This window comes from Panthera leo, chromosome D4 (genome assembly GCF_018350215.1).
Source record: "Panthera leo isolate Ple1 chromosome D4, P.leo_Ple1_pat1.1, whole genome shotgun sequence".
Classification (NCBI taxonomy): Eukaryota; Metazoa; Chordata; class Mammalia; order Carnivora; family Felidae; genus Panthera; species Panthera leo.
The window spans coordinates 78,169,260-78,192,829 of record NC_056691.1 but is presented as its reverse complement, the minus strand read 5'-3'; positions in this window follow the sequence as shown (position 1 = coordinate 78,192,829).

Genomic DNA, 23,570 nt, shown 5'->3' with positions numbered 1-23,570 from the left:
TCTGTCCAACCAGGCCTTTTGTTGAATTAAAACTTAGGAAGCCAGGTCAGCAAAATTTGGTGGTGTTGGACCTTCCACAGGGGTGGGAAAGCTGCGTTGTTAAAAAGAAGCCTTACCTGCATAGTTTTCATGGAAAGATTCATTTCTGCCTTTATGTACAAAAAATATGTAGGCATTATAAGATATATTTAGTATCATCAATAATATTTCAGTGTTGATCATTCAAAACTTAACAATAGCAACTATTAACTGATAATAATAGGTACCACTTAAAATCAGTCACTTACTGAGCATCAGCATCTTGTTAGATTTTAAGAAAGAGGCTGTATTTCTGAACTCCCACTTCTTCCTGTGCAGAGCCGTCTCTACTCCAGTAACACTCCTGGCTTCCTGAAAGAACTTTTATTCTGAGACTCTTGTGAAGGGTAAGTGAGTCATTAACTGTTGGGCATCAAACCTCGGTCTTCATTTTCAATTATTTAGACATGATTTATCACAAGTTAGTAAATACCTAAATCTTGCTCCCTTCCTTCCTTCTCCACCCAGTGACGCTGTAGGGGATTGCTTTCTACTTGTCTAAGATCCTCACTTGCCCTCTTGATGAGATTCCAGGTCCTGAGGAGGGTGGGGGTGGGGGCGGGGTTTAGCAATGAACTTTAAGAAGTCCCTTTAGCCTCACATTAATCTAAACCACACTGGTCAAAAAGTTTAAAAGTAATAAATGTAATATTTTATTTTAAACCTGCTGACTTCTGGATCTATTTCATTCTTGCATCAGAATAAAGGTAGATCTTCTTGGAACATTTATACACACACACACACACACACACACGTGCTGCTATGTATATATACTATGCACTATATATATAGATACTATGACATACACACTCTCTGTGAACATCATATAATATACACACATACATCTTAAAGTCATAATGTTGATCAAATTACATATATATATATGTGTGTGTGTTACATATATTATATATAGATTAATCACAAATTAACTTGAATATGAAATTATCATTATGAATATAATTTATGAATATTTTGAACATAAGGTATAATAATAACTTTAAGCTTATACATATATGCACACACACACACACGTTATTTTCCTTTTACAAAGATTGCTGCTTATGCTAAGACACCTGAAGGAACTTGTTTGCAATTGTACAGACAGGCAGCTAACATTCAAACCCAAATCCATCTAAATTCAAACCTTATGCACATAACCAAACAAATCACTTCTTAACAACTACTTGGCACCTTTTAGAAGCCTGGATGAACCGTTGTTTATGAGTATGGGAAACTGGATCGCAATTCTGCCTCAGCTGCTTATTGTCTGTGTGCTTTATAAGTCATGAGATCTTGGGTAAGCTTTAGTGTGGAAGGAAACAAAGCGAAATGAACCCCAACCATGGAGGTCCTCAGTGATGAAAATGCATAATGTTCATACAACACTGAGGAGTTTAGTTAATAGAATAAAGAATTTGAAGGGGTGGAAAAAGAGGTGCCCTAGAGAAAGTGATGGGATAAAACTACAAACCAAGGCTGGAAATTGACTGTAAAGGTTTTGAATTCTGCTCAGAGAACTTTGACACTATTTCTTTGTCAGTAGTAACTATAACAAAACCAGTACTATTTACTGAGTATTATTTGTTTCTTATATGTTGTCTGTAAGTTTGAAATCAACCCTGAAATACGGCTGTAATTATTCTCACATATGGGAGCAGAGGAGATGAGAACATTTCTAAGCATTATGGAAGATCTGACACAAGAGAAATCATATCTTGATTTGAGGATATGAGATGGCTTCATGGAAATGGAATCATTTGTGTTCAACTTTGAAGGACTGGAAGTATTTGAACATGAGAATATGAGAAGGCATCATTCCAGGCCAAGGGAGTAAACTCAGAGGAAGGAAAATTGAGGACAGAAAATTAACAAGGCACCTGTCAGTTTGGGGAGGGCAGCAACCTAATATGTAACCCCGAAATTTCTTTGTAAGGTGTACTGCAAAAAGAAAATGTGCTCAAACATATTCTTCTGAGTCCATATGCATTTTTTCTTCTCATTTTGAGGTATAGGCTCCATGGAGGAATCTGAGTGAGGTTTCCTATTACTGAATTGAATGAACATCTTAAAAAAAAAACAGCTGTATCTTTATCAAAAGACAACATAACATTAATTTCTCACTGGTCTCGGGAACTCATGTAAAATGTATGCGCTGATTTTTAATTTTCTCTAGTGCAGGTGGCATGCCGTGGTGGGGGTGGGAGGTGGGCAGGGGAGGGAGTTTGTAGCGGAATCAGTTAAGTCACGCAGACCCATGCATGGAATGACCTTGCTTGCATGCCAAACTTCAGGCGGAACAATAATGAGAAGGTAGCAGAACTAATCAATTTGGAACAGGGCCCATTCCCTCCATCACTTGGGCCACTTAGGATGCAGGCAGTGTCTTGAGCTTTTCCTCAAGCTTGCCCTTTGAACACAAACAGAAGGCTTTCTCTTACATAACTTGGAAAAAATGTAGGTTTGCAGTCTAAAATAGAAGCAGAATTTGTCTCCATGCTAATGTAACTATTTTTCTTTTTGATACCCTTTCTCTTCTTCAATCTCTCTCTTTTTTTTTTTTTCAGACCTTATGAAATATTTAGGGCATCTTACTAACCCTAACTCCATCCCCTTGATGACCCCTGTAATTCAAGAATACTTCATGTGTCCTTCTCATAGAATGTTTGTACAAGCTCTCTGAGCAAGTACCAAATTTCCCTGCACCTCATTTTGCTCATCTATGAAATGGAGACAAAGCGGAGGTTCTTAGGAAGATTAAAGGGGAAAAATGTGTACAAGACACTTACCGATGCTATTTATGACTGGGTTTTCACCCTTCTCCCCAGACATATCTGATTTCGAAATGTAACTTTAGCAGTAACCTGTTAATCTTAGGCAAGTCTCTTCATCTTCCTGAGCCTTGATTTTGTCTTTTATAAGATAAAAATAAATAGGTCTATCTGGTGAAATTGCTATGAAGATTAGCTGATACAATATTCATGATATAAACATTTACTTAATTGTTACTCATCTCTGTAATTTCCACAGCTCTTTACAGAGTACATATTACTTGTATGGTACTAAAATCTTAGGGATTGAAAAAATAATTCAATAATCATAAATTCAGGCCAAGGGTCAGGACTCTGGTGGTTTCTTTTAATAAATGCTCTTTCACCACTTGCATTGTAGTTGAATGTATTTTTTTTACTTTCACAGGGGTTTTGTTGTCAGTTCCATGGACAGAGCCCAGGAGACCCTACTTCTCTTAAACTGCTGGAAGCAGGGGGTTTCAGAGGTTACTAATCCCTGATGGTTTGATGGCAAAATGGCCCCAGTCAATAGCATTGCTCAACCATGCTCAGTTGAGCATCTCTACTGCGATGAGCCTGATTGTTCCTTGGATCTGCTACGAATATGAATTAGATTATAAATAGAGAAGCTTCTCTGCTTCGAGACTTTCAAACCATGACATTTCTAGATAGGGACAAAGTTTTGCATCAAAGTAAAACACATGGTGCCTCTATCTGCCCCTAAGACTTGGAAGGTTAGCCTACACTGAGTCAAATAGGGCTGTGGACAAAACAATATTACAATAGCCTTTTAGAACATAGCATGGTCTCTGAAAGAGGGGTTTCAGTAGGTAAATTCTCTAAAATACACACACACACACACACACACACACACACACACACACACTTTGTGGAACTATGTCAGAACAGTCATGTCTCCATCATGCACAAATGACAGTAAGCTTGCTCTTTAATTTGCATTTTTCTGGACTATTTTGCACTTTTGTGCTAAGTTTAGAGATACTGATGAGCTTTAAGAGGTTGAGAGACCTCTTAAACACAAATATGGTAGGAAGTTGTGAAACAAATGAATCCTCAAGTCCTGTCGCTTGAGCAGAAAGAAACCAGCATACCCCAAGCTACTACTAGGCTATTCTGTGTTGGATTGTGCACCAGTTTTGTTTTGATTTTTTTTTATACTTACCTCATGTGATCCTCACAACAACTCCATGAGGTCAGAATCTTTGGGGGCATCTTATAAATGAAGATTCAGATGCTCAGAACTTAGGTTAATAATGATTTGGCTCCTTGAGATGCGCTGGCCAAGCATAAAGATGAAGTATGCCCAAGAAGCATTTTCTAAGGCTGGTGGTTCTGCTAATTTGAAGACTCTCACACTTTGTTTTGCTGAGCAACTATTAGGACTTTGGATAAGTACTGCTGGAAATAGGAGCTCATCAAGGAAAGAATTTTAAATGCTTAGAAAAAACGCTGGGGAGAAGAGCTCTAAGTCAATTAGAATTGTCTTTTTCATGCATTAAAAGAAGGAAAAAGGAACTGCCAGTGACAAGAGGGGTAAAGGGTTTTTGAAAAGTAATGTCTTCGCATGGTGGGGAGGGGTGATAATTTGTTTGCTTAGATATGTGTGATGTAATCTCCTCCCTGTACCTTCTTTCCTAGATTATTTTAAATAAAATGTGTGTTGCTCACCAAAGTTCTGGTGCAAGTGACTTAGTCAAAGGATTTTAAAGAGGGATAGGTTTCTGAATTTAGCTGGGAGGCAAGGTGACCCTTGAAAAAGCACTTGCACTTGTGTCACAGAACTGACACGTGGCCTTCATGTGGGGGACATATCCTTAATGTCTGGCACACGGTTAAGGAAAAAGTTAAAACCTGTCAAAACATGTTGACTTTAACTGAATGAAACAAATGAAAGAAACTATAGGGTGGGAGGAAAAGTAAAAAAATTCATTCCAAGAATAGAGAGGATGTTATTTAAACAACCATTGGAATTCTTGTTTTCGTCATCAGTGAATTGAGTTTCCTGGATAATATGCTTTCAATGACTCCATTCAGTTTTTGCATCCTTTATTTCTATAGCCACTTCAGTTTGTCTTCAGACATAGGCAAAGCTACTAATATTAAGGCACTTTCCACTGTGATAAGCAAGACATCAGAATTCCCTATTTTGCAGAAGCCACTATGCTCAGTACTTCTAGTATGACTCAGAATGCCTGTCTTGCTAGATCAATTCCTTGGTCCCTGAGGCTATCATCAACGGTTGAACTAAAGGACCCAATTATACTCTATGACATCAATATCAAGAAATAAACTGTGTGCCCTCAACTTTATACCATCTCCTCTCAGTTTTTAGCCACAGAAGAGCAAGACCCATGAGCAAAGCTTTGGAATGAGAAATAACACTCAAAGTTCTGTCTGGAAATAAAGTCTCCCTATTTTAATTGACTGTACATTTTATCCAATCATTCGATAAGTATATTTTGAGGAACTACTATGAGCCAGGCCTTACGTGAGAGGCCTGAACTAGAGGAATGCAGAAGGCAGAAATTATTTTGCCCATTTATTGTTCAAGTCTAGTGGTGGAGACGGGAAAGAAATCAAACTAGGGCAATTCACTATTGGGGAAGTAATGTGGTGGGCAAATTGACGTGGTATGAGACCACAGAGTTCCCTAGTCCAGACTTACAGATCAGATAGTCCTTTCCAGAGGGTATGAAGTCTAAGTAAAGATTTACAAGATGGCTCTGACTTAGCCAGACAGAGAGAGCAGAGAAGGCACTTCCAAACATAGAAACCATCTCCTAATTGTCTGAAGGAATGATGGCAGCTTTGAGCATTCGGGAAACATACAGGAGATCAGTCCAGTAGACCACAGAATTGGTGAGGAGTACTGAGAGACGAAACTGGAGAAGTGGACAGTGGCCAGTACTTGAAGTCTCTGGGAACCACTTTTTTTTTAATGTTTTATTTATTTTTGAGACAGGGAGAGACAGAGCATGAACAGGGGAGGGTCAGAGAGAGGGAGACACAGAATCCGAAGCAGGCTCCAGGCTCTGAGCTGTCAGCACAGAGCCCGACGCGGGGCTTGAACTCACGGACCGCGAGATCATGACCTGAGCCGAAGTCGGTCGCTTAACTGACTGAGCCACCCAGGTGCCCCATCTGGGAACCACTTTAAGATTTTGAACACACTATCCTATAGTTAATAGGGAGTAATCGAAAGGTTTAAGCAATGGAAGACATAATAAATACACATTTTTAAAGCATCACTCTTCCTGGACTTTGAAGAAATATTTTGTACAGCAGCAAGAGTGGGAGCAGTGAAACAAGAGAAAATGGCACATGGCCCATAGCGGTGGCTGTGAGAATGGAGACAAATGGACACATGAGGAATATAAAGGAGGTACGTTTTGAATACTATTTAATCATTTTAATTATTGTCTTGATAATCTATTATCAATCTATTCTGTATTTCCTGGATTGTGTTACTTAAATAAATGCCATGCCACTCAAAAAGAAGATGATCATGTCTCTTAGTGATTTCTCAATGTCAAATATCGCTTATGTCTCTTGCCCCAGTGGTCTAATTAGCATGTTGGTACTATCTTCATCCATTCATTCTTTTATTCCGACATACAGTCCTTGAGTATATATTGTGTGCTAGGCACAGATCTAGACACAGGAGACCTAACAGTGAAGAGATAAAGACCTTGTTCTCTTAGAGCACACAGTCCATGAGTATTGCAGACAAAAACAAAATAAATAAATGAAGAATGTAAGCTCAGGTGGTTGTAAGTGCTATCACAAAGGGTAGTCAGATAAAGTGACAAGAACTGACCATTTCACATTGGGGGATCAGGAAAGGTCTCTCTGAGAGGTGGCATTTGAGTTGAGACCTGAGTTCTAAGATACTCAGGCAAGGATCTGAGTGAAGTGTGTTCTAGGAGAGGGAACAGTAAGAGAAAATGTCTTGAGGTGAGACATTTCCCCTGACAATCCTATTTAATGTCATAACCTAGCATTCCTTGCCACTTAATCTTGACCCTAATTGTACTACTCTACTTTCCTTTTTGTAAAGGATTTCTCATTTTCTCAATGCTATCTACATCTTACACTTTCATCTTCTTTATTGTTTGTCATCTATCTTCTCTGACTGGAGCATAAGTTTTAAGAGGGCAGAAAGACTTACGTTTTGTTCACTGGTGCATCCGCAACACATGAGAGAGTTCCTGACACATACCTGGTGCTCAAACACTTTTTCAGTAAATGCACGAAAGAGTGCATACTAAGTGGTTAGCAACAGAAATAGGGACAATGTGACTGACTGGGAGGCATCATGAAAATAAAGTGAAGTATGACATGAAGAAGGTGGGGGGGGGGGGGGAATAACTCATGCAGTGCTGTGTAGACCATAGCAGAGTCTGGTTCTTATTTATAAAACTCTTTACTAGAGGGTTTTGAGTGGAGAAAGGAAGAGGTTGGATTTGCATTTTTAACAGATCGGTCTGGGTACTGTGTAGAAAATGAATTGTAGGGTGTGAAGAGAGAGAAGAAGAGTGATCTTCCAGGGAGTGAAGACTTCAGTGACTCCTAAGCCCATTTCCTCAGCCGTAATGGATTGCTCGACATTCACTATCCTTCAAGTAGTTTGTGTCAACCTCAGAGTAATGCATTATGGGGGATCTGCCAACTCCCTTTCTCCTGGCAAGGCCAAAGGTAACAACAGCCTGGAGCCGGGTGCAGAGCTAATCTGGGGGAGCATCTTTCATGCCAAGAAAGCATAAACATACTTCAGAGATGCAGCCTTGATTAAAAATACATGGACACTCTGTATGCATTCACTCACATATGGCCTTTGATTGCCTGGCATTTTCAATTCATACAAGAACATTATGGTGCTGCATTATGGATGAGAAGACACATTTCACCATCTTAAACGGAGGGATTTTATGTGCTTTTTCTTTCCCCTCCTCATCTTCCATCACCCTCCCCACCCGTTAGTCAGAGATTAAACTGTTTAATTAAGTTCTGATTAACTGTACTTCCAATTTTGTCACAGGAGTGTTTTCCATAGTCTTGGCTGCTGCCTTTCTTCATGGAGATGAGGGCTAGCTGTGCCCCAAAGATGAGGAGTGTCCCCACCGCCAGCTCTGCTTGCTGGCATGTTCACGTCACATCGCCTTCAATATCTACCTTCTGCTGCAGGTTTTACACCACCATTTCAATCTTGAACAGGTGAATTAACCAACTTTTATATGAAGCATCCACCACGTAAACCTGCTCTATGTTTTCACTTAAGCCTCACCAAAATATTCTGATGCCTTTCTCATCTTGAAGAGCAAGACAGCATGGCAGTTGTGAAAACAGATTCCATCATAAAACAAACCAATAAACAAACAAAAAAAACCCTGATTTGTATTCTGAACTTGTTACGAACTAGCTGTGAGATTATGGGTCAAGTTCATTGATGTCTCAGAGCCTCAATTCTCCTTTCGGTGATGGGGATGTGTATCCTGTGGGTTGGATATGGCAAAGCCATGTCATTAGGTGGTAGCATATCAAGGGCTTAGCACAGTGCCAGGGACACAGTAACTCCCCCCAAAATTCTGGCGACTAGCATTGCTTCAGTTTTTCTTTATGTGCTGTACACACATTAGGTACTTAATTGATGTTTTCCTTAAATGAACCACTTAAGGGAAGTCGTGATGCATCGTGAGCTATTGGTGCCAGTTCAATTCCCCCTTTATCTGTAATGGCTTTGTGGATCACACCAGGCTGAAACATCATCCCTCTGTCCTTCTATGACCTGTATTTCTGTATCCTTTGGAAATTCATTCAATATGGGATAGGTATACACTCTATCAGTGTTGAAGCCATACCACCTGGGTTTACATTTGGGCCAAAATACATACTAGCTGTGATACCTTGCAGATGACACACAAGCTGCTTGAACCCCAGTTTCTTCATTTAGAAAATGATAATGGTGCCACTCACATTATAGGGTTGCTGTGAGTATTAAATGGATAATACACATAAAACTCTTTGAAAAGGCACTGAATTAATATAAGTGATCAATAATTATCACCATCATCATTATCATCATTGTTATTCATTACTTTGCTCTCTGGCAGCTCTTACATAGATCTGTAGGTAAATGTCATATTTTATACATGTTTTATTCCCTTTTGAAGACCCTTGCCTTCTAACATGTGTAATACTCTTGGGGTAACACGAGGCGTGTCCTGTTATCCATGACTGATGGAGGCAGGCTTAGGGTAAGTAGACAGAGTGGTTTCCCTGGGGCTGTCTTAGATTAGTGCTGCAAGTCCTATATTCTGGAAAAAATCCCTCAATCCCCAGCAAAGTAGGATAATTAGTCACCCTAGCAGACTGCAGGAGATTAGAGCTTACAACATGGCCATTTAAAGGATGGGAGGGCAACAGCAATTAGACTCAAATGCAGAAGAGATGATAAGAATTTGTCTATCAGGAAAGCAGGATGTGTAAGTGTAACAGCAAACCATATACTAAGTAAAACCTTGTCCCCAGAAACAAAAGCAGATAATCAGGTTTGTCCTGAAAAAGGCAGGGGGAAAAGGATACCAATGCTTAGTGAATAATGCATCCTTACGTAAGTGAAACTGTCCTTATTTTTTTAAACCAATCAAGCCAAACAAATCAATAAGAAAATATTAATTGAGAATATATTATGTGCCGGGTTTCTGCTGTGCACTTCACATGATCTCATTTATTTTCCTTAATAATCCAATATTGTACTTGTTAGAATGTCTATTCTATAGATCAGAATTTCTGGGGGTGAGCCCCCGGCATCAGTTTCTTTTCAATCTTCCCAAGTGATTCCAGTATGTACCCTCCTAGAATTCTAATTTAATTGATTTGGGATGTAGCCATGGGCAAAGGGATTTTTAAAATCTTCCCAGGTATAGAAGGTTGAATAGTGTTCTCCCAAAATTCATGGCCCCCTGGAATGCCAGAACATGACCTTATTTGAAAATAAGGTCTTTGCAATTGGAAAGTCAAGATGAAGACGTTTGCTTTATAAATGTTAAGATGAGGTCACATTGGATTAAGGTGGGCTCTAAATCCAATGACTGGTGTCCTTGTAAGAAGAGAGGACACACAGACATATATATGCAGGGAAGATGGCTATGTGACAATGGAGGCAGAGATTAGGGTCATGCTGGTGTACGACAAAAAAGCTAAGGATTGCTAGGCATCACCAGAAGCTAGGAAGGGGAAAAGAAGGGTCCGACCCTAGTCTTTAGAAAGAGCATGGCCTTGCTGATCCTTCAGACTTAAACTTCTAGCCTTCAGAAGTGTGAGGGAATGGGTTTTCATTGTTTTAAGATACCCAGTTTGTGGAAATCAGTTATGGAAGTCACAGGAAACTAATATTATAGGTAATTCTAATACACAGCCAGATTTGAGAACTACTATTCTAGGTAGCTAACCCCCAAATTAGGTCAGCTTGACTTTGACTCTTTCTCCATCCAGGTCATGAAAACCCTTTACAATGTCTCTCACAGTTGCCCTCAGAAAGGTAGAATTCTTACTGAATAGGGAAAGGAAACACAGGTTTTCAGGTTGGGCCTTCCTGTGTTAGCCGCTCTTAAAACTCTCGTGTGACCCTCATTGGGCAACACAGACACTCACATCTCGGGAATCACATACCCAGTCTGTCTCTGTATATCTGCTCCCCTTTCTTTTAAAATATTCCCTCTATGAGAATTCCAAAGAATATATTCAAAGAGAAAAGCACAATCATTACAGTTGAGAAACTGCTCTTGAAACTTATTAGCTCGTGACTCATACTCCTGAAAGGAGCTAATACCTTAATTTCATATTTCTCTGCTCAAATGCAGACCAAGGCGTAAACCGAAATGAAACTTTACACTAATGGCTTCTTAATTATACCCATCTAAAAGCAATTACCTGAGTTTTAGCAGATACAAAGTTAGGGTTGATGGGACCAGCAGATGAGAAATAAGATGAAAGGTCATCTGCAAAAAAAGATCAGTGGAGAGAAGATAAAACACAGTGAGAAGAGAGGGGAAAAAAATCCAGAGATAAGTAAAGGTTGATAAATTCCTAATAATAGTCCTGCCTGGTTTCTAAAACAAGGGTGCCCCTTTCTCCCCTAACTATCAGAAATGAGGCTAAAGAAATGTTTTATTTCAAGGTGGGAACTGATGAGATGTGAAACTTTGATACCTGAACTACAATTACTTTAGGCTTATTTCGAGCCAAAACTTACTAAACAGTAGAACCAGGATTCTAAAGTAAAAATCATTGAATAGATATCCTTGGTGTGTTATCCATTAAAAAAGAAGCAATATATAGCATGAGCGCAGTTTGCAAAATTACACTGAGCTTATGTGTGCACACATGTGTGTACATGTGCATGCACAGGCAAGGGCAGGGGATTCGCCAAAACGTTCAGGTGTCCTCCTTCCAGTGGGAGATTATGATGCCATTCAATTTTATGCCATATGCTTTTGTATTCTGTTTAGATTATGTGCAATGAGCATACATTCATTGTGGATAAAAGGAAACTATTAAAAATAAAAATCAGAAATGGGACGCCTAGGTGACTCAGTCGGTTAAGCATCCGACTTCAGCTCACGTCATGATCTCCCCGTTCCTGAGTTAGGGCCCCGCATGGGGCTCTGTGCTGACAGCTCAGAGCCTGGAGCCTGCTTCAGATTCTTGTCTCCCTCTCTCTCTTTGCTCCTTCCCCACTCACACTCTGTCTCTCTCTCTCTCTCTCTCTCTCTCTCACAAATAAACATTAAAATTATTTTTAATTAAAGAAATAAAAATCAGAAAAAATAAGCAAATTTATTGAGACAAAAGCAAATTAAATTGATTGCATTTATCTCTGAACTGAATCGACATGGATTGTAGCAGCAGGCTTCACCTGCTTCTCACCTGCTTCTCAGGGTCTCAAACTGAGAACTATGGGGTAGAATCCATCCCACGGGACATATGTCTTATTTAGGTTTGCATGATCACGAAACATTTTTAAATGTTGCCTTAGATGTACTCCATCCAGTTCAGTTTGCCGAATTTTTCTTCCTATCTCTTTGTCCCTGTTTCTGTCTCGTCTCTCTCCTGATCTCATACACAGAGACACAGACAAATACAGACACACACACAGTCACACACACACACACACACACACACACACACACACTGAGTCTATTTCACTTATTTTTTTTTTAATTTGCCTGACACTTGGCTCCTGTGTTGGCAACATCCTGCTCAGATGGAATCTTACCATCTACTCTCCTCTTGGAGAATTTATATACATATATTTATATACACAAATAAAACAGTCTTTAAGAGAGTGAGTGGTAAGACTCCAAGTCCTCAAAGATTTTCCTACTTTTTGTCTCATTTCTCCATCAGGTGAATCACCTCTTGGTTTAGAATCCCTATTTTTTTTTTCAAATGCAGATATCACATAGTCTCCATGTCCAGAAACTAGTTGTAGATTAAGCATCGTGAGCTCAATACTGACTCCCAGTTATCGATGTCCATTCAAAACTGCGTTTTTGCAACGCTTCCAGATTCAGAGTCAGTAGGAAGAGTTGGTTTCCCATCAGGAAAGTTTCATGCCCTATACTGCATTTGGAGTCATTTAAAATTTTTTGACAAAATTCAAGGGACAAGAAATATTTTATTTCAACAACAACAAAATTAAAAACAAAAGCTAATACATGTTATTTGTTTCCTATCTTCCCTACTGCGCTGATTGCTTTATCAGTCATAATTCATTTTCATTTTCATAAGAATCCTCTGTGGCAAGTATTACTCTCATTTTACAGATGAGGGCATTGACACTCATTTGGGATAAATAAATTTCTGAAGATAGCACAGCTTTAAATGCTAGCAACAGAGGAAGAGTCTAAGTCAGTGTGGTAGCAAAGCAGGAACTGTTTTCCCTACGTTTCTGAAGCAGATCCCTGAACCGTGGCAGGCTGGGGTCAGCTGGCACTGACTGGCTTGTGACATGTGATTGTGTGTACTCCTCAGTTCAGTGATGTCATGCTGGCAGCTTGAAATCAGCAATGATGAGAATATTTACACCCTGGAAATTGGCACCTACTAAAAATTAGGGTTCTGTGTGTGTGTGTGTGTGTGTGAAGAGCCCTTTGTTAAACATTCACTGGCATAACACTGCTCCCAAACTACAATGGGGTTCCTTTCATTAATTCAGTTTTTGTTGAAGCCCTACTATTTGTCAGGCACATGCTTGACACCAGAGGCAAAGAAAATGGTGCCAAGATGATCCCCATTTCAGAAATGTACAGACTGGAGAAATTTGACAGGGAAGAAAACCAATGATCACAATAGCCAACAAATATCAAAGCAAGAAATAAGAAGTTACCTAGTTGTGTAAACAAAAAAATAAATAAATAAATAAGGGCTGGGGTTTTATAAGTAAATTATAGTTAGTAGGTAACATTCTAATAAAAATTATTAAAATGGATTCTACTTATTTAAGTCTTTAACTTCCAAATTATAGAAAATGCAACTCAAATGGACATAAGCAATAAAGGACTTTTTTTTGTTGTTGCTTTTTGGTCTGTTTTTTTGTTTGTTTGTTACCATGACATGTGCTAAGAACTATGTACTAGCTTTTTCCCTCTGTCCAAAATGATTTTTTTTCTCTCTCTGAATAATCAGTTCTCGTCTTTGAGTTCCAATTTACATTTTACTTCTCAGAGTAAATGGTATTTCCTCAGAAAGATGCTAAGATACCCCTATAGTAACTCTGAGTCCCATTACTCTGTGTTATGGGGTGAACTGTGCCCCACTCTCTTCTCCCCAAAAAACACAATATGTTGAAGTCTAACCTCAGAGCCTCAGAATGCAACCTTCTTTAGAAACAGAGTTGTTACAAATATAATTAGTTAAGATGAAGTCTTTAGATTGGGCTCTTATCCAATATGACTGGTGTCTTTAGAAGAAGGGAACTTCTGGACACAGAGACAACGTGAATATATGGGGTAGGATGCCATGTGAAGATCTGTGTGAAGATGAAGGCAGAAATTTTGATGGTACCTTTGCCAGCCAAGAAATGCCAACAATTTCCAGCAGACAACCAGAATGTATGAGAGGGGCCTGGAACACATTCTCCCTCACAGCCTCAAAAGGAATCAACCCTACTGACACCTTGACCTAGGTCTCTGAATCTCCAGAACTGTGAGACAATAATGTCTGTGGTTTAAGACACCTAATTGGTGGTATTTGATTACGGCAGCCCTAAGAAATTAATACACTCTGCATCACTTTATTCATCTACTTATCCTCTTGTTTCCTTATTTCTTTCTTTTACTCCCTTTCTCTTCACTCTGGAATGTAAGGACCCCTGGTTCAATGCTATACCTGGTCCTAGACCATTGGCTTCCACATAATGAATACTTGGCAAATGTTTTTTGGAAACAATGCAGGGAGTTTATTGACTTACGTGGCTTAAGACAGGGCTGGCAACATGATTTTAGGCAGGTTTGACCAAATAACTTGATTCAATCAGCAATATCTATATTCTCCCTCTCCTTCTCTTCCTCTGCAACCCCACATGGATGTTGGTATCTGCTTCTTCCTATGCCTGGCTTCTCAAATGGAAATCAAAGGGCTCCCAGTCATCCTAGACTTCATCAGTCAAAATTTTCAGTTATTAGAAAAAAGTGCCTAACGCTAAGAGAAATCCCTCTAAAATCAGACAGGATCTCAAATGATTCTGGGTGGTGACAAATATGATAGCTATGTGTTCCATGGGGCTTCATGTGTCCACACTTAAAGAGAGCAGAAGAAAGCATGGATTTCTCAGATAACACAGAGGGATGTATGGAAATGTGTTTCCATTGCCTTCATCGGCCTGAATTGGGTGGGTGAAGGACTCATCCTTGGCCCAGTGACTACTTTCCCATGGCCAGGAACTAGGAGTGGACAAGGTTACTCTAATCACCTGAAGCCATGGAGACTGGGGGTAGGGCTATTGCCACTTAAAACTCAAGGAGTTCTTAGGGAGAGGAATGGGGGAATTGGAGGCTGAGACATAACCCAAAGTACCCAGCACACTGTCCAAATACAGTAATTTAAAAATTCTTGAGTCACTAGCCTCCACCAGCATTACATGGACCACACAGTTACTATGTCACAATTAATGTCTTTTCTCTGTTGTTTTTCCGAGTTCTACTCCTTGGGATCCATTGTTTGGTTTACTCTGCATCACTCAAACACAAATTAAAACTGACACCCAGGTTGCTCACATTCTTTTTCCAAATGCAATGACTCATTTAATGGATTTGGATGGTTTCAAAAGATCTTCCATACCTCAAAAGCACCCGAATGACCCTTTAAAGATATGAAGCCCCATTTAAAAATGGACAGATTCCTGAATACAGGTCTTAGTATATAAACCAATAATTAAACATGGAGCTATCTATAATTCAGAAGGAGAGAAGGCAGAGCATTTCCTCAAATTTATTTTTTGTTATTGTCGTGGAGGGAGGAGTATTCCCTTCACCAATTGGTTTCATGTTTTTTACTTTTCTTGATTGATGCTCTGGGTAAAAGCTTCAAATGAGCAAAATTTCTGCTAAAAGCTGTACTTATGTGATTCTCTCAAACCACTAGCATTTAAAGGCTAGAATGCACTGGTTTCTAGGGTATAGAATAAAAGGATTTAAGAACACAATTAGTAACTTGTTCCAGCAATTAGAGCTGAGTTTAATTACAAACTAACCTCTTGATAGACCATTTGACAGTCAGTGCAAAGTGAGAGAAAGAGATCAGAAAACTGCTAGAAGCAGCAGCAAAAGAACTTTTCCACATATTTATTTTTGCTCACATTATCTTCAGGCCTAGTGTTGCTTTTGCAAGGGAAAAGGTGACAGATTTTGGTCTTTAAAATGTTTAATTTTTTAACTTGGCAAAAGGGTTTATTTTTGCATGCTTTCTCTTCTACTCATCTGAAAACCAAACTGCAATCCTGGATTTATGCTCATCTGTCACTAATGGTACCCAATGGGCTTCCTCTCCATCCCCAAAGACATGTCTGTCTTAGGGTAGAGGAGGGTACCAAATATGCTCAGAATTATAATGTTAAAACATAATGGGACTTAGGGGTCATCTGGTCCAACTCGAACATATCATAGATGTGCATGCCTGAGTTCTGGAGAAGCTGTTAACGCACTCAAGATCATAGAGGGGGCTGCAGCCGGGACCCCAACATGAATTCTATATGTTAAGTGGAACAAAGTCCACTCTTTGGAACAAAGGAAAGGTTTCTCCTCCCGGTGGTTGTGTTGGAGTAATTTATTTTCTTCTTGTTAGCATTTCCAAAAATGGAGCCCTCAAAAAGATAAATAGGAGGCCATTCTTTCAACGCTGCATATTTTCCCTTAAGTACCAGGGCTCAGATCCATTTACTGGGTGTGGTACACTGATACAGCTTTATGCAGAGCCATGCTGGCCCCGTGCACAGAGCCAATTACATTACAGGGAGAATGGAGTTGAGTGGGAGAAAAGCATGTGGTTAAGAATTAGGATTGGCACGATGCCCTATTCTATTTACTAGCCATAAGCAAGCCTTCTCTCCTCAATCATTTTGCTTCTCCTGACTTCTGAATGGGAATCCTCATGTCTCACCCAATATTGCATTTACTCAGCAAACACTACTGAGTACCTACTGTGTGCCAGAAACTGTACTAGGTTCTAGAAATATGGTGGAAAGGAAACAAGGCCCTTTATCTCACAGAGTTCATATTATAACATGGTGAACAAGTGAGCAGAGAGATGAAAGTCAGGGAGTGTCATGTGACAACCCAGAAGAGAAACACTAGAAGCTGAGACATAGCCACTGAAGCTCTGCCGAGTCATGTCTAACAGCAAGAAAGCCATGATTTTTACAAGGATCAAATGCCTACTGCCTGAAATAACAGGAAGAAAGTCATAAACACCTATGCTAATAATATACTGTATTACTTTTATTAATAGGAACTGTGTTCTGTTAAGATTATATAGGGGTGGCTCATAATTGTCTGATTTTCCCCCAATATTCTAGAATAAATATATAATACCTTTATAATTTATTTAAAGATTTATTAAAAATACAAAGCCTGGATACAGTAAACACTGTGTTTGAGAGAGTAGACTTAGAAGCCTGATAGTCTGGATTTGAATCTTGGCTCCACTGCTGGCTAGCTTTGTGATTTTAGAATAATTTTTCTTTAAATATTGCAAATCTCCTCTGTAAAAGAAAAGGTTAGAAAATATGTACTTCAGAAAGGTCTTGTGAGGACTTAGTGATATACTGAAAGTCAAGGACACAGCATAGTGGACAGGTCTGAGAAAGGCTCAGCAAAGGTTAGCTCTTACAATATTATAATTAGGGGGGTGTGCTCATTTGTCCCCATTTCTCCTGTAAACAATGATCTCTACTCCTACAGAAAAAAGTGCCCATAAGCCAAGAAACTTTCCAGAATAATCACCACCACCCCCCATTTTCTTTCTAAAGAAAACACCAAGGCAAGTCCAATCCAGCATACAGGTTCGAAGTGAGCCACTGTCCAGTCCCTGCTTCTGTTGCTAAATATGAGACAGAATGGAGTGGCCTCTGCCACATTCCCCATTATTTAGTACAAATAGCTCACTACACCAGCCCCTTACTGTGTGAAGCACTTTACGATCACCATGGTGGAGAAGGTCCATTACATTAGTCTGTGTGCTTTCAGGGCGAGGTCAGGAAGAATATGCAGACCTCAGGACTTCCAGGGAAGTGCTCTTCATCCTTCTCTGGAATGTCGAAATTCATACACGAAATGGCAGGTCTCTTGCTAATACTGGTCATGTTTCGTAAGAACATGTTATAATCTCTTGGAAGAACAAACCATGCAATCACAATCTACTTCTAAAGAGTACATTACATATCTCATGTTCAGATCATGCTTCCTGCTAAAAATAAGGCAGGCTTAGAGCCCCAACAGTTTACTGCTATTCATAGGGAACGGACTCTCTTTAAAGAGATCTTTATAGGTGTCAGGTCATGGATTTTTTTGAGAAACTAATTAAACTCATGGATGCTGGACAGTTCCCCCAAAATGCCCTTTCAGACAAACAGGCCATATTGCACATGATCACTAGAGATCAGGGTCCCTAAGAAAACAACACTGGCCCCTAGTGTAATAGTTTCTATGCTTGGTAATGTCTTGGTTTTCCACTGTCTTTGGCTATTTTACTGTTTATAGGGTTGGCCAATATTCCAAAAGATTGGGTTACTTTTAGACTGGGAGATTCCTAGAGCAAAGAAGGAATGTGGGAAGATAATCCCTTGCTCCCCACCTTTCCTGCTTCCTCAGCAGTTTTTGCCAAGACTCTCCTCTTCCCCAAAAGTTCTCCTGAGTCATGCAACCTGGAGAGATTATTGAGGCTAAGTCTAGAGGCATTAGCTTGGGTTAGGTGGCCACATAGTGTGTCCCTCCTTAATTGAAATGAGGTTGTGGTGGAATGACACACATCACTTTCATCAACTATCTTTGTTTCTTTTAATCTACTACACATTATGTACTAACTGTATTCAATTTAATTAAGCTTATATATAATCTGATGGATACAAAATTAAAAGGTTTAGCTACTGCCCTCCTTGAGTGTACAGGTAAATTAAGTTATTCATTATCAGTAGGAATATTGTTTTCACATTTAGTTAATATATCGATAATGATGGCAAACAGTGACTGAGGAACCAGAATATGCATACATTGCTTAATGGAGTCCTCAAAGCAACTCCAAGAAGTGGGCTTTGCCATTTCTACATCTAATAAGGAAAATGAGGTAAAACAGGGTAAACAACTTGCTCAAAGTTACACATCTTCCAAATGGCAGAAATTCCAGCTCTGTGACTATCTAGTCCTTTGTTTTGACCCACTATGCTATTGCCACTCACCTGGATTAAGACACTTTTCTAAGGAAGATCAAATTCTTTAATTTACCACAGTAATCTTGGGCTATAAGTTTTATGATAAGTATCTCCAACTATGTCTTGGACAGTTAAAGGACTTAAACACATATTTACCCAGTAATAAGTGCACACTCAGATTCCAAACACCAAAATCTTGGATCTTGGCTTAGAGGACACATACACACACACACAAACACAAACACACTCCAAATGGGGGAAATATGCAAATAAAAATATAGGAAATTAGGATCCAAGATGAGTAACTGAATGATAATAATAAATTTTCCAGCTTGCTAAGAGATTATGGGAGACATGCAGGAATCTGGAGATCTGAGATCTAGCCAAGCCCTTACCACTGTTACCACCACTGTTTTCTTAAGTAGAAAGTTTTGGACATAGTGTACTTTATCTTAGCACCTGATGGTCATGAGCACTGCTAATTAACCTTTTTCTAATGCAGCAAAGATCTAAGGATTCACCAGCTTATAGAAAATTATTTATTCCTACACTGTCTAGCCTCAGACTGATCTCTTTTCTAGTTTCTTCTGTTGATTTTGGCTTTGCTTGCCTTAGTTTACATTCTAGTTGACAAATTCTCCACAGTCACTTCTCCTCTGTCAGCACCAGGAGACAAGGTGAGGAATCATTGCCTAGAGAAGCAGGAAAGAGTTAGAAAGACAGAAACAGAGACAGAGACAGAGACATAGAGGGAGCTAAGAGAGGGAGGAAGGGAAAGAGAGTGAAAGGTAAAGGGAGAAAGAGAGAGAGGGAACAGAAGAGGGAGAGAGAAAGAAAGAGGGAGAGAGAGAGGGAGATAGATGGATAAGGAGAGAGAAAGAGGGAGAGAACCTAATGCAGAGAGAGGGAGAAACAGAGAGAGTAAGGGAGAGAGAAGGGGAGAGAGGAGAGGAGAGAGAAAAGAAGAGAGGAAGAGAGAAGGGGGAGAGGGAGAGAGAAGGGGGAGAGGAAGAAGAGAGACAGGGAGGGAGAGAAGGAGGGAGAGTTAGAGGGAGAAGAAGAGAGAAAAGGAAAGAAAGAGAGAGGGAACATGAGATGCATCGGAGAGAGAGTGAGGAGAGGGAGAGAGAGGGAGAGGGACAGAGAGAGAGAACGGAAGGGAGAGAGCATTTGTTGCAGTTGAGGGAGAGTCTGTGTATGTGCAGTTTGAAAAAAGTATATGAAATTGCCATTTTCATGGTTTATATATAGCCTCTTTGTTAAATTTTAGTTGTTGTCTTTCTTTTCTGATGGCAGAAGTGTGGTACTTACTTTGAACTCTCAAATGATGGTGATGAATTTGGTAAGATTTTAATTTCTATCCATGGGGAACAAGGGTTGCAGGAAGGTTGAGACACTGTTCCAGGGCAGCTTTCCTATCTTTGCCCCGAATCTGCAACTTCTCCCCTCCCCTTTAGCCCCCACAGAATCCCATGCCCAGGGATGGGCCCCTAGAACCAATGAAGCAAACCCCCCGTGGTATCAATGGCATCTTCAGGTCTTTTTGAGCTTATGTCTTGGCCCTTGACTGTTTCAGGTACTGGTGTTTGGAATGAGTGAGGCTGACAGTAGCAGAGGCAGTAATAATCCAACACACGTGATTCCCAAGAGACCACACCAACACTTATCTTACCCGATCTTCATAAAAAAACCGAATTTCTTGTCCTATCAGACTTAACATTCTGCATGTGGCCTATTTTCCCTCTGGATGGATGTTTTTATTCAAAAACTGATTCAAGAAGCAGTTCTCAGGTTGGATGAGCACTTGGCTTGACTTCCATTTGGTTTCTACCATCTACGCAAAGCATGATGTGGGCTAACTTGGCACAGATGTACTATTTGCATATTCTCCTGGGATGAGCTGCAGGTATTTTCTTCTACCTGTATAAAGTGCAAATGCACACGTGTGTCCTAAGACTATCTCTTTTCAACATCTGTATTCATTTTCATGTGGGTTAGGAATGGGGAATATTATGAAATACACTCTACTCATATTTTCTGGTAGAGCTTAAATCATCCCTTCTAACAATGTTCCATGATCATCATACATTTGCTGCCATATGGAAATAAATATCATTTCTCTCAGGTTGAGAGGACCTCTTAAGTTTCATCCATAAATATGAATTATATCATTAATGTACGTCATTTCTTTTACTGGATTTAAAGTTCCTTTTTTTTTTAACATTTTTATTTATTTTTGAGACGGAGAGAGACAGAGCATGAACAGGGGAGGGTCAGAGAGAGGGAGACACAGAATCCGAAACAGGCTCCAGGCTCTGAGCTGTCAGCACAGAGCCCGACGCGAGGCTCCAACTCACGGACCGCGAGATCGTGACCTGAGCCGAAGTCAGACGCTTAACCGACTGAGCCACCCAGGCGCCCGGGATTTAAAGTTCTTTGAGGGCAAAGAACTTGCTACTAACTTCCCCTACCTCTTATTTCCTTATCACACCCCAGAAACAGTGGGGCTGGTTGTTAGTTCTGCAATGACGGTAATTACACTCACCTTATTCACACCTTGTATTATCTTATTAATTTGACTTTTATTCTTCTCTTTGTCTTCTCAAACTGCAGAGACCCTATTTGCCTTCTGGATCAGAAGGTAGGGGTGAAAGAAATTAATATGACAAGCCAGCAAGGCCCAGGGAACCATGCAACATGCTTGCGGTCCAGTTATTTCTTGGGACAAGTGAAGTGGGATGGTCAAAATAGGCCCTGGAACTTCACTTCCTGGGTCTGAAATTAATCCAACCAGGTATTAGTCATGTGGCCTTGTCAAATTATTCACCTGTCTGTTCCTCACACTTCCCATCTGTAAAATGAGGACAGTCATAACGCTTACCTCATTAGTAGCTGAAAGTACTAAAGGAAAAAAACAAAAAAACATGTACATTGCTTGGAATTGGTGTTGCATTAAGGAATGTAGTTAAATAAATGGTGGAACCAGTGCTTAAACTAAGTTCTAGAGGTTGGTAATAATAATAACTATGGTGAGGAAGGAATTGAGAGTAACCACATGATTCACTGAGTGTTTGGTACGTCCCCAGAATGTGCTAAGAGCTCTGGAGACATTATCTCATTTAAGCTGCAACAGCAAAATGAAGAAGTTTCTATCATTAGCCAAGTTTTATAAATGGCAGCCTCTTGCCTCAAAAAGGAGACAACTTGTCAAGTAAGTGGTAGAGCCAGGAACTAAAGCAGATGTGCCTGACTCCCAAGCCCACATACTCTGCTTCAACTCCACCAAGGTGCTGGAAATTCATGTCTCACTGTAGACAGCAAGGGGTTCAGATGATAGTGTGCATGTTTGGGGGTGGGGCTGGCAAAAGAATGAATATAAACAGCATTTGAAAGACAGTCATTTACAAGTGAGATTATAGAATCTGTTTGAAGATTTCCCCCAGAGGACACGTTAAAAATATGGCTTGCACGAAACTTAACAAGAGGTTAGATGAAACGCACCGGGCTCTGTGTAGGCGGGATGCACACCGAAAATTAAATCCACGTTGGAAATGTTAATAAATGCAGACACATGTTCTTGTTTGTAATGTGCTTCTTGTTTTTCTCATTTTCTCCATGTTAGAACAGTGAGGGCATCTCTGTTGGGTCTCCTGGGGCCTGTTTTGTTTTTTATTTCTCTCTCTGATTGTTTTTGCTTTATCTCTATATCTCTCCCCACTCTTCCCCCATGCCCTCAAAATGTGATTTCATAGCTTGAGATGTCCAGGACCCAGGGGTGTGAGTATGCACTGGAAATGAAGAATAAGGAGAGAAGACTCGTGGGGCTTCCAGACCATGCATCACACGGTAGCCATAGTGATGTTACAACCAATAACATCACATCACTCTCTCAAAGATTTCTGAGGGTCTCCTTTGGTGATCCATACAATGAAGTCTAAACACTTCTGCAAGATGTTTGAGGCCCTACTGTGTGGGCCACCCTCCAGGCCCACCTGGCCATGGTGACTTTTCATGCCTTTGGAAACCTTCACTCATTCATCCATATCTAATTCAAATGTGATCTTCTTTGTGAAGTAGTTCCCTGCAATTCCCCAGGGAACATCAGTGACCCTGAGCTCTTGGTTTCTCTAGCACTTTGCATTCATCCTTTTTGCACCATCAATATTAGTAATAACAAATTGAAGGCTTAAAACATAAGGAACTGGTCTAAACATCTCACATGAGTTTTCTAATTTAATTTACCTAATAAATACACTAGACACATTTTATCTCCATCTAAAAATGAGGACTCTGAGACTCAGAGACATTTAGAAAATGGTTCAGTACATGCCAAAAGGTGGCAGAGCCAGAATTCATGTTCTGGTCCTTTTGCCTTCAATACCTGGACAATTAACAATTACCATTGGGGCGCCTGGTGGCTCAGTTGGTTAAGTGTCCAACTTCGGCTCAGGTCATGATCTCACAGTTCGTGAATTCGAGCCCCACACCAGCTCTCTGTTGTCAGCACAAAGCCTGCCTTGGACCTTCTGTCCTCACTCCCATCTCTCTAGTCCTCCCCCACTGTCTCTCTCTCTCTCTCTCTCTCTCTCTCTCTCTGTCTCTGTCTCTTTCTCAAATAAACTTAAAAAAAAAACACAATTACCCTTGACTGTCATTTTTCATTTATGCATAATGGTTACATATGAGACTCACTTCACTACCAGTTCTGGATATATCTGAAGACAGAAATGTTTTCTTAGTCTTCTGAAGAAGGAAGG